This window comes from Engystomops pustulosus, chromosome 2, assembly GCF_040894005.1.
Source record: "Engystomops pustulosus chromosome 2, aEngPut4.maternal, whole genome shotgun sequence".
NCBI classification, from domain to species: Eukaryota; Metazoa; Chordata; class Amphibia; order Anura; family Leptodactylidae; genus Engystomops; species Engystomops pustulosus.
Genome location: NC_092412.1, coordinates 41,746,783 through 41,758,965, shown reverse-complemented (window position 1 = coordinate 41,758,965; position 12,183 = coordinate 41,746,783). Strand labels below are relative to the sequence as shown.

At 42.6% G+C, this 12,183-nt stretch overlaps 1 protein-coding gene across 1 annotated transcript in view; it reads left to right on the top strand.

The window, feature by feature from the left end:
* Window positions 1-12,183, top strand: part of KATNAL1 (katanin catalytic subunit A1 like 1) — a 60,499-nt gene that overhangs the window by 19,953 nt on the left and 28,363 nt on the right. The gene's annotated exons all lie outside the window — the stretch shown is intronic.

Genomic DNA, 12,183 nt, shown 5'->3' with positions numbered 1-12,183 from the left:
CAAGCACAATTGCCTTTTCCCCTTTTCCGTCTATTTTTAAACTAATTTTGCGTTGCCATGGTTGTTATTGTTGTCTGCTGAAAGCTCGAGTCCCATGTTCAGTTCACAGAGCTCTAGAAGGTCTTTACAGCAGAACTGCTCAAGCTGTGAGGCAGACCGCGCTACTAAGACTCGCTGTCATCCGCGTAATAATAACTTGGAAGACGCCATTGTGTACTCTTGGCAGATCTCTGTTCGGTATTTAGTATAGTCGCTGCAGCTGTGTCTTCTGATCAATGGGGACGCTGAGCTATTAAATATAAGAAAAAGCTGAAACATGGAAAACATTGATTTCTTCTTTAGAGTACATCCCACCCGTCTGACATTGGTCAGTTCACACTATGTAGGTGTCCCCCCTGATTCTGGTATCAGAGTATGGATGAAAGGAACATGATTCATGATCAAAGAAGGGCTGGGCCAAATAGCCAAATTGTAATATTTATATTAGGGGATTGTGGGTAAAGATTAGTACTTTGCCCTGCAGTGAGGAGGCACAAATGCCCATAACAGATGGTTGCGGATGAGAGTCTGGTTTGTCTTACATCCTCGGACATGTTACAAGGCCTGTTTTGAAGGGTAAGACTTAAAGGGAGCAGTTTTCCAATTGACTCTTTGGGATGATAACTAATTTACAAACATTTTTGGGGGCACTCAACTGCCCCAATCCCCCAGACCCACACAAAATCGCCTCACCTAGCCAACCTGTACTGCACCTCTGGACTGCCAAGGAACCTTGCTAGGAATTTGCTGTAAATAGTAGTATGTCAAGTCCAAAACGTTTTGCGAACTAATGTTAGAGGCACATATTCGGATCAAACACATCTGGTAAACTGGCCAAGCCACGGTGCACTTGCACCTGTCCGTAATAGTTCTGAAAAATTGGTCCTGCCCCTGGTGCACAAGCAGCTATCTGTAGCACAGCTGGAAAATTGGTCCAGCCCCTGGTGCACATGCAGCTATCTGTAGCACAGCTGGAAAATTGGCCCTGCCCCTGGTGCACTTTCAGCGGTCTGTAGCACATCTGGAAAAATTGGCCCTGCCCTTGGTGCACTTTCAATGGTCTGTAGCACAGCTGGAAAATTGTGCCCTGCCCCTGGTGCACTTGCAGCGGACTGTAGCACATCTGGCTAATTTGCCCTGCCCCTGGTGCACTTGCATTGATTTGCATATCCATTAGCTATGATTTTTTATGCATTGCTTTGATGATTTGTGATCAGCGGGTTGTAGCCTTTTGAAACCAAACTTTATAATTGTTTTGGAAGACATTTTGGACCGGATAAATTCTCAGCACACAAACCTGAAACGGGACTAATCCTTTAATCTTAGGACAAGTATGATGTGGGGAAGACTCTGTGCCCACTATGGTTACATATAGATAAAATAAAATATCATCCTTTTTTGTTAATGCAGAGCCTTTCTTGGTGTGATACCACTGTATAAAGGAGCATATGTTTTATGTGGCTCCCCTAGAAGCCGTCACAGTTTGGCTCACTGTAAGAACATTCTCCATAACGATTGATAATGATTCTCGTGAAGCGAGAAGAATGTTTTGCTTTGCTGTGTTTTTTTTTTCTTTTTTTATTCTCCTGGAGTACAAAAGTAATTATTTCCCCACGCGCTCAATATGATTGTAAAAATAAACCCTCAAGTCTGCGGCGTGTGTGTGTGGGTTTCTTTCCTAAGGTTTTCGAGGGGCTGCTCATTAGTGTGTGTGGCTGGCGATGCCGGCAAAGTGATTGAACAGCAGGTTTGCTTAGCAACCAACCACAAGTGTCAGCAGACGGCACCGTCGCTCGGATCGTTTTCGGATCCTCGCATAAAGGAGTCAGTCCTGCGGGGGTTTGGCTTATCATCTTAATATCGTCTTTTCAAGTATCGGTATTGCTTAACCCTTTGTACCCTCTAAGGGGGAAAAATGGAGCTTAGAAGAGAGTACGGTAATTATGCAAAATAAAACAAAGTGTAAATGCTTCTTTCTAGATAACTTACATTACGCAGTCTTGTTTTATCTGGAGACAATTAATCGGTGCATCACATAATTGGTGATTAAAGTCACAGTCAGGAGCTGCTGGCGCTAAAGTACAAAGCATTTACAGCAGATGAGACTATACCTAGACCCAATCTGCATCTATGGATAAATATAGAATTATCATTTAGATCCTCGTCTTTCCTTTTTATTCTTTTCCTCCTCTGCGCTGATGAAGGCAGTTTATATATAGTAGTAGTAGATGTAGTAGTAGTCTTCTCCATTCTGCTCCTTCCCTGACAAGCAGGGCAGAAAGCTATTTCTATTGGCTGCTCTGTAGAGAGTGACTGAACATGTTTATCCATCCGTTCTCAGCTCTGTAGGAGGACATGCACATTGATCTACACTTTGAACCCCATATTGCGCTATTCTGTGTTAGAAAGGCTAGGTTCATGTCTTGGACCTTGCATGTTCTGTTGTTCTGCATCATCAATTAGAAAAATGACTGCATAATCTGGGTCTTTCACTTGACACCCTCATACTCAAGGTGATTATTTCTTATTAAGATGCTGTGCCAATATGTAGGTCATTTCTTGACTCCACCTCCAAGACATCTATAACTACTGAATTGCTTATATGTTATAGATCTCGATTACACCTGGGTATTGTACGGCCCGGGTTCTGCATCTGGCCCTTTAACCATCTCTTATCAGCCAGTGTGAGCTTTTAAAAATATTTGAGCTCCCCTGCTTGACTAAATAAATAATAACCACCACATACTTACCTGTCCCCATTCCCTAGCAACTCTTCTCTTCTTATCTTCCTCTGTGATGCCGGCAGACCTGATGACTGCATCACTCCGCGCCTGCCGGTATCACAGCTACAGGGAAACAACAATGAGGATGATGGAAAAAGCTGATTGCTCTCTGCATCATCACAATATATAACTCTTTCTTTGTCCGGAGAGAGTTAGGTAAGGGATGGAGCTTGCAAAGACAGGGTAGGAGTCAATAGCCAACAGGGGGCGGAGCCAAAAAGCATCTGGTCCCACCGGTGGTTTCACTGGCACATGTCTGACCCAACATACATAATTGTAATCCATTCTGAAAACTCAGTTAAACATCAAAGTTATGATTTTCTATGATGGGTTACATTTACAGATCTGCTGGGCAAATAGAGCAATATAGAATCAATATCATAGGATTGAGGCCGGTTGTACACAAATTATAGCGCTGGTACTGTAAGATGTTTGATAGTGCTGGTGCTTCAGTTTGACTGGCAGACAGGGAATCCTTGCGTCATATTTTATGATGATGCAAGGACCCTCATCCTGTGCAAGGTTTGCAGTCCATGGGATCAGACCAACATATAAACAGATGAACACTGGCTGCAAACATTTGTGTGCGGCCTAACTCTGTTCACATCTCTGTTAGCTCTTCATTTATTTCCTTCAGTAATTCTGAACTGAAAACCCAACTAACAGACGACCCCGAGTTACAAACGGACCACTGGTTGTTGGGAATTTACTGTACTTTAGCCTTAGGCTTCAATAAACAGTAATAAGAGTTTTCAAAGTTTTCTGCAATTAAAGAAAATCTACCATTTGATTTGATGCATTATGAAGCAGACATACCTTGAGAATGCTGTAGCTACACTGATGCAGGATCATATTTTCGTTAATCCCTGAGCTGAGTGGTTTTGCTGAAAAAACAATTACAACATTCAGGACCTAGGGAAGGCTGGGTCAACATGGTTACCTCGATCGACACATTAGACACGAGACCTTAGAATTACAAATGGAGGTTAGTCAAGCATGACTAATCAACCTGAGCTGGATCACTCATACACAGCAGCTAAAGGGGTGGTGCAGCAATTGATTATTCTGTCTGGCAGGGAGAAAAGTGGTTGCATCATCATCTCCTGCAGTGAAAAACCCACGTGCTAGGAGAAGTGCTGAACCAACCATAGAAGGGACAGAGCTTCATCATCATAAGAGCTACAATTATAAAATATACAGGTCCGACTTGCATGCAAATCTACAGAACCTATCTTGTACGTAACCCAGGGACTGCCTGTATATGCAGTATTTAAATTATAGGCAACCTAGGGAAATGAATTAGAAAAATATTGTTTTGATAAAGCGTGTATAGTTTTTGACTGTAATTTTAATAAGAGCCCTCTAAGAGGGTGCGATAGTATAAAAATGCATCCTGTTATGTAATTAACTTCATTGTTCGCCAAATAATAATAATAAAATAAACCATATAGAATATAAATAACCCAATACAGGCAGTCCCCGGGTTACATACAAGATAGGGTCCGGAGGTTTGTTCTTAAGTTGAATTTGTATGCAAGTCGAAACTGTATATATTATAATTGAAGTTGTAGACAATTTTTTTTATTTTGCCCCAGTGACAATTGGAGTTTAAACATTTTTTGCTGTAATTGGACCAAGGATTATCAATAAAGCTTCATTACAGACACCTTACAGCTGATCATTGCAGTCTGGGACTATAGTAATGTATCCAGAGAGCTTCACCAGAGGTCACAGCGGGCAGAGAGGTCCGTCTGTAACTATTGGTTGTCTGTAAGTCGGGTGTCCTTAAGTAGGGGACCGCCTGTAATAATAATAATCATACAGTGACTCTTCTTTCCTAGCACTGAACAGATGAGGGCGCTGCTGCTTTCCTTTCTCTGTGTACAGTCAGACTATAAGCAGTTTCTCCATCTGCCTTTGAGCAAATCAAGTGTAAAAGGTACTTGACATTAGAGTATACTTGGCTTATATCTGCAAGTACAGAGGAACAGCGATGGGATGGAAAACTGTTCATGCGGTGACTACCTCGGAAGGAGCTTATTGATTTTAACTCTTTAACGCCCCTGGGCCTGTTTAAATGCTTACACGTGCAATGGCTGGTTGGGTCTTTCCATTATGAAGGACATTTAATGCTGTTACTTTTTATACATAATCTGTACTTTTTTGTCTTCACCTCATCAGGTTCTTTTACGTGTAGCTGTTAGTGGCTAGTTATTGCCCAGAAATAGCAGCGGAAAAGAAGTAATTACAGCGTACAAGAAAGGCTGTGTAATTGATGGCGATTAGCTGGTGGTCACCCATTTGGTTTTGCATTGGTACTGTATACACAACCAAATCTTATTCTTCCGAGTTGTGCTATTCTGGTCAAAGGGATATTTCGAGTATAAGGCTGTTATTATGTACCCCTCTTCCTCCAGCCTTTAAAAGGAACCTGTCACCAGCGGGACACCTGTTAAACCCCTAAACATACCTTATAGGGCAGTGGTGGCGAACCTATGGCACGGGTGCCAGAGGCGGCACTCAGAGCCCTTTTTGTGGGCACCCTCGCCATCGCCCCAGCACCCCAGAGAGGACTCAAAGAATCTTCCTGCAGTTCCAAGCAACTTAAAAGATGCTGCTTTCAGTCATATTTTGATACTTACTTCGCTACTTGGGACTGTAGGAAGAGGGAGAATTAGACAGGGCCGAATTATCTGTGTACAGAGGGAAACTGGAAAGAAGCTAAAATGATGAAAATTTTCCATCTTTCTACTGTGTTGCTGTCCTCAGGAGGCCAATATGATTGAAAGTTGTTGAAAAGGGAGCAATAAGTTATTGCTTTAATTTTTGGTTGGCACCTCGCGATAAATTAGCAGGGTTTTGGGTTACAGTTTGGGAACTCGGCGTCTAAAAGGTTTGCCATCACTGTTATAGGGTGTAGGAAATGCTGTCCAGGCATCTCCTTATAACGACAGTGTGTGGCCGCATACAACTTGTATTCCAAGTCATCTACTAGTCAAGGGGGTGGGCTTCGGGGTTGAGATTTGGGAGAGATTTGTATAGTTAAACAGTTGCAATTTCATGTTTAACGGGGTGACGGGTTGCTTTTATATATTCACTTACTTTTCAACAAACTTTGCATAAATCAAAAGTTAAAGGACATCTACCACCAGGATGAAGGATTGTAAACCAAGCACACTGACATATTGGTGTGTGCCCCCTCTGGCAAGATCTGCTCTTCTGTTAGCTTCTAATGTCCAGGTTTTTTTAAAAAACATAAAGGCTTTTAAAATTATGGAACTGAGGGGCTCCGGTCTCCGTAGCTGTTGGAGTCTGGAGCCCCTCATGTTCATTTGCAGAATTTGGAAAGACTTTTTTTTCTTAAAAACAAGGGCATAAGAAGCCCAAGGAAGAGCAGATACTTCCAGAGAGGGCACACACCAGTATGTCGGTGTGCTTGGTTTACAATCATTCATTTTGGTATTTGATGTCGCCAGAATTTCAGAATTTTACCCCTTGCACCAGTAATACCTGCTGGTAAAGAGTTGAAAGTCCTCACCGTGATGGATTTTGATGCTATATTTTCTTTAATTAAGTATAAGTCAGAAGAGCCTGGTGTTTTGGCAGGGCTGGGCGGATATCTTATGTGTATGGGGGGGGAGGGGGTAACGCCATTTTTGTCAGCAGATAATTTAGGGTGAGAAGGGATCAAGCATTTGAGCAAGCCAAATCATTTGTTTTCAAGGCTTATAATCTCACGTTTGTAGCACCAGGACTGCAGCAAAATACATTGTATACACTGTATATACCGGAATTACTTCCGGAGTACAATGGGGTGTTTCCTCACACTGTTGTGCTTATTGTCATTGAGATCTTTGATACAGCCCCTCTCTTCTGCTCTTATTAAAATTTGCCGCATGATGCTGGTGTTATACAGCAGGTGGGAGGGACTATGGAGCAGCCAATGCACAGAGCCAAGAGACCTGAGTGAAGTTGGCCCCCCCACCTTGTTCAAATCAAACAAAATTGGTGTCAAATGTTTGTGCTACGTTTGTGCAGCAGAAATTTTTGTTTGTGCCGCTATTGTTTTTAAGATATTAATGAAAGTTTCCAGAGGTCATTAGAGGTCAACCAGCCCCCCCACATTGCCCTAGCCAAACCAAACTGGTGCTGAATAATTCTGCTACGTTTGTGCCGCTCAAATTTGTGTTTGGGCTGCTTTTGTTTTGAATAAATGAATAAAAAATTAAAGGTCAAAAGTTCAACTAGCCCCCCACATTAACCGAATCAAACAAAACTGGTGTCAAATGTTAGTACTACATTTGTGCTGGTTTGTGCAGCAAAAATTTTCATTTGTGCCGCTATCATTTTTAAGGTATGTTCAGGTGTTTACAGAAAATGTAGAATGGGAGTCAGCTCACCTTCCAGCATGATTAAGGACGGCTAGTCCGTCCGAAACGCATCGGCGTTATTTCCCTGCTGTGGATTTTAAATATGTGCCTCAATAAAGAATTTTGAAGTGTCCCGGAACTGGCTGGATATCGGACTTTTCTTTCAAGTTCAGGTGTTTACATAGGTTAAAGGTGTTTAGGATGAACTGGTAAAAAACAAACCTAGTGACACTTCTCTGGTTTGATCACCAGGGGGAGCTGGCAAACACATTGTACTTTGGAAGAAATGAACTCTGATGACATTCTGGATAAAAATATGAATGTATTAAAAATGATAGCGGCACAAACGAAAATTTTTGCTGCACAAATGTAGCACTAACATTTGACACCATTTATGTTCGATTCGGTTAATGTGGGGTAGCTGCTTGAACTTTTGACCTTTTAATTTTTTGTTCATATATTCAAAACAAAAGCAGCACAAAAAAATTTTTAACAGCACAAACCAGCACAAACATAGCGGAATTGATTGGCACCAGCTTTGTTTGGTTTGGGCAATGTGGGAGGGCTGGTTGACCTCTGAGGACCTCTGGAAACTTTCATTAAAATCTTAAAAACCTTAGCGGCACAAACGGAAATTTTTGCTGCACAAACGGTTGACACCAATTTTGTTTGATTTGAACAAGGTGGGGGGGCCAACTTCACTCAGGTAGCCAAGAGCCCAGCAGTGTGAGGACATGTGCCCCCAATTCTGCAGGTGTATGACCAGCAATGTGATGCACTCTTCTGGCAGTTCGCCCATGAATTTTGGCACACCAAATTCTACGTGGCTTACATATACCCATTGTGGAAAGGATTGTGCTGCTAGAGTTTTGTCCTGGTTTTCTTTCTAAGTAAGTTACTTGGAGCATGAGGTCTCCAGGCTTTGGGCCAGCTGCATTACGGCTCCTAGACGGGGTTAATGGAGCGTCCATAGATTACAGGGCGGCTCATTCCCGATATACAGGTGTTAGTTGGGCTGAACAGATGAATGTCAATAAATAAGCCTAGCGCTGAGCTGGTTTATTGCATTGCCACTTAATCGTTTTTGTTTTTGCTGGCTGTTACTTTGTACATTAATAACGTGTTTAATGGAAAGAGTCAATTCTAATTCTGGCAGGATTTTAATGCATACTATGCATTCATTATGCAGCAAGAAGTAATGTAGCCACAAGTATTCTGCAGATCCCAGAGAAAGTCATTTATAACTACACAACTTTCAGCTTTCCTCGCACATTGTTCCCTAGAGGCTTTGACACTTCAGATTTTTTAGTCTTTTTCTGCAGCGTATCGTTTTATCTTTTTCATTTAACCTGCGTTTTCACCTGCATAGCTCACAACAGGGGGGGGGGGGGGGGCGGGGATTCAAATTCCTACCCACTGTGAATGTTTTTTGTATGAATGGCATGAAGGGATATAAATATGTATATTCAGTATTGCTCTGCATCACAATTGCCCCTTGTATCAAGTATAGGCAATAGTCTGTGAGCTAAATCACATGTGGCACAAAGCTACAGGTACACGTTCATCTTTTCCGCAAATCAACTTACGTCATTGAGTTTATCCCATATGGGTCTGCGGCAAAATATACAGATATTACATGTGGATTCCTTGTAAAATCTGCTGCAGAATTCAACTGATTAAAGTGTGTTCACATACAATAAATATAATAAACACTAAATTTTCTAAATGTCAAGGTCATTGTGTAGACATGAGTAAAATTGCAGTATTTTTAAGCTTATTTCATAAATTGTATTTATACTAAAGCACAGAATAAATATGTAAATTAGATATAGAAGCTTCAACTTCTCTCCTTTTCACTCCACTCCTGGTTTGGAAATCAAAAACTGCATGTGAAAAAGTAGACCTATGAACGCACCCTCCTAGCACTGCAAGTTGTTGGTGTTAGGGTAGTTTCACACTGGGGTTGGTGCTGCCCTTCCGTTGCGCATCCATTGTGTTTTGTCTTGGTTGTATCTCCGGTTTGCTTCCATTTTGTCTCTATGTATTAAAAAAAACCTGAAGGTTTAAAGTACAACTGTAAAAGTATAAAAACTTTTGCCAAATTGCACTAAACAAAAATAAGCGATTTTCTAATTTACTTTAATTAGCCATCTGCATCTGCTGCTAGTAGAGATTTTACCTTGTCCAGGTTGATCTCCATTTGCCATGCTTTCTGGTTACCATGGAAAACCAGAGAGGAGGCTTGTTAGGAAGGTCAGTAGTAGAAGAGTGAAAGAAAACAGGACTTGAGGAGGGATGTCATGAGCAGGTGACTAATCACATGCTTCAGGTCGACCTATTACAAACATGCTGTTCTGATTCATGTGAAAGGCCTTAGTGTCTGGCAAAGATCTTGATTGATGTCATGAGTAGGTGACTCGTCATATACTTCAGGTTGACCTATTACAAACATGCTGTTCTGAGTTATATGATTATATGAATGCTCTCAGTTCTCGGGCCTCAATGCCCTAAGCTTATGTCACAACCAGGAAGTGCCACCCACTTTAGGAATAGCTGAATATGATTTTCCCCTTCACCACGACGGCACCAACCAGAGAGAGGGATCCGCCCCCAGGGACAGGAAACCTGAGCATAAAAAACATGCTCCTCCTATTCTGCCTCAGTGGTTTCCTGTCCCTGGAAGGGACCTGAGCGTGGGCTGATGGAACCTCTGGTTGGTTCCGCCGGGTGCCCCCAGTTTGGACTCACCGAGGGGCGCTTCGCGTCTCTCCGGGAAAGAAGCCGGCTCCACGTGGACCTCTCCTCCTGTCCTGCGCCTCGGCCGGATGTGCAGCACGCTGGTGTTCCGGATTCGCGCGACCGGAAGTGGTCACTCTTCACTTCCGGGTCGCATCGGTGTGCTGCCCGGACCGGAGGTATGCAGCGTGAGGGCAGGGGAGGGAACCCCGGTGGTTACTATTTCTGAGCAGGCTGGGCTCGTTCTGTGCATATGTGTATATGCAATAGAAGATCGAGCCGACATGTCAGGAACCGGAAGGGGGTGTGGCCTGGCTGGATTTTTTTCAAATTTAAGGGCCATGCAACAGTAAGCATACGGTGCTTTGCAGCTCAGGCCAGGAGAATGAAGGTGTGGTGAGTTACCCGATGGGGCATTTTTCCTTACACACACTAATGTTCTGATTCTTAATGGTTTCAGGGAGAAGATACTCCCAAGAAAGCCACTAGGAAAACACACCACAGGGAATGTAGGATGTGCAGTAGGAAGTTGCCGTCTGGTTATGAAAAAAATACGTGTTCTTCCTGCATTGGAAAGATTATCTCAGAGGAATCCTCCTCATGGCTTGAGACCCTTCGTTCAGTAATTAGAGAAGAGGTCCAATTGACAGTAAAAGAAACTATTAATCCGGCACCTATATTACCGGATAAAAATCTTCCGGGTCCTTCCACTGTAACAGCCCTGGAAGACCCTTCAAATTCTGAAGAAGAGGGTATAATTCAAGATGAGACATTGAGGAAAAGAAAGAACCAAAATCGGTCCAGGACATTATGTTTGAAAGTTTAGCGGAAAAGAAAAAATGCACTTTTCCCATTCACAACACTATTTCCACATTAATTTCAAAGGAGTGGGAAAACCCTGACAAGAAATCTTTTATTTCCAGAGCGATTAAAAGGAAATACCCTTTTGATTCGGATCATACTTCATCCTGGGGCCCTCCACCAAAGGTGGATGCTTCAATCATAAAAATGGCCCGTGGGGCTTTTCTACCCTTTGAAGATATTAGTTCCCTAAAGGATCCTTTAGATAGGAAAGCGGATGGATAACTTAAAAAAACTTGGGAATCTTCTACAAATGCGTTTAAACCGGCCGTGGCAGCCGCTTGCACGGCCCGAGCAGTATTGATGTGGTTAGGCCAATTGGGGAATGATATACATAATAAAGTCCCTAGAGAAAATCTGCAGTCCTCTATTTCAAATATACAGAAAGGAGCAGCTCTTTTAGCAGACGCCTCGATTGATAGTCTGAGACTATCAGCAAGATCTGCGACACTATCAAACTCTGCAAGAAGAGCCCTGTGGCTAAAAGACTGGTCGGGCGATTTGGCCTCTAGGAGTAGACTGTGTAGTATACCCTGTAATGGAAATTTTTTATTCGGTCCCATCCTGGATGATTTACTAGAAAAAGCAGGGGATAAGAGGAAAGGATTCCCTTCCCCTTATGTTCCCTATAAATCAAGATCCTTTCGGTCCTTTCGTAGGGCAAGGTTTGAAAGGAGAGAGAGACTCTAGACCAAATTCCTCCAGACCACCTCAGAGGAATAGAGGGTTCTTATTTAACCAATCTAGGAATCAATCCAAACTGGCCCGTTCCCATCCACAGTGACATGAGGCCCCAGGTAGGAGGAAGACTCTCCTTTTTCCTCCCGGCCTGGAAAACAATATCAGACAGCAACTGGATCCTAAGTACCATCTCACAAGGGATAACCTGGGACTTTACAACTCTCCCTCCTCAGAGATTCAGAATTACAAAGGTCCCGTCCGGAAAAGGTGGACTAGCAATGATGTCAGAAATTGCTACTCTTCTTTCCAAAAAGGTACTGTGTCAGGTACCGTCGGGGGAAAAGGGTCAAGGATTTTATTCAACTCTTTTCTGGGTGAAAAAGCCCAACGGGTCATTAAGAGCTATAATAAACTTAAAAGGTTTAAATTCACATCTTCAGATCCCAAGTTTCAAAATGGAAACTTTAAAGTCCACGGTAAATCTGCTATTCCCGGGATGTTTTATGGCGTCAGTAGACCTGGCAGACGCTTATTACCATATTCCAATTCATCCGGAATACCAGAAGTACCTAAGACTTGCGGTTCAAATAGATCAAAGGATCTTGCATTTCCAGTTCAGAGCACTTCCCTTTGGCATAGCCATCGCACCGAGGGTTTTTACAAAGGTTATTTCAGAAATGGCAACCTTTATAAGAAAAGATCCAGGTCTGTTC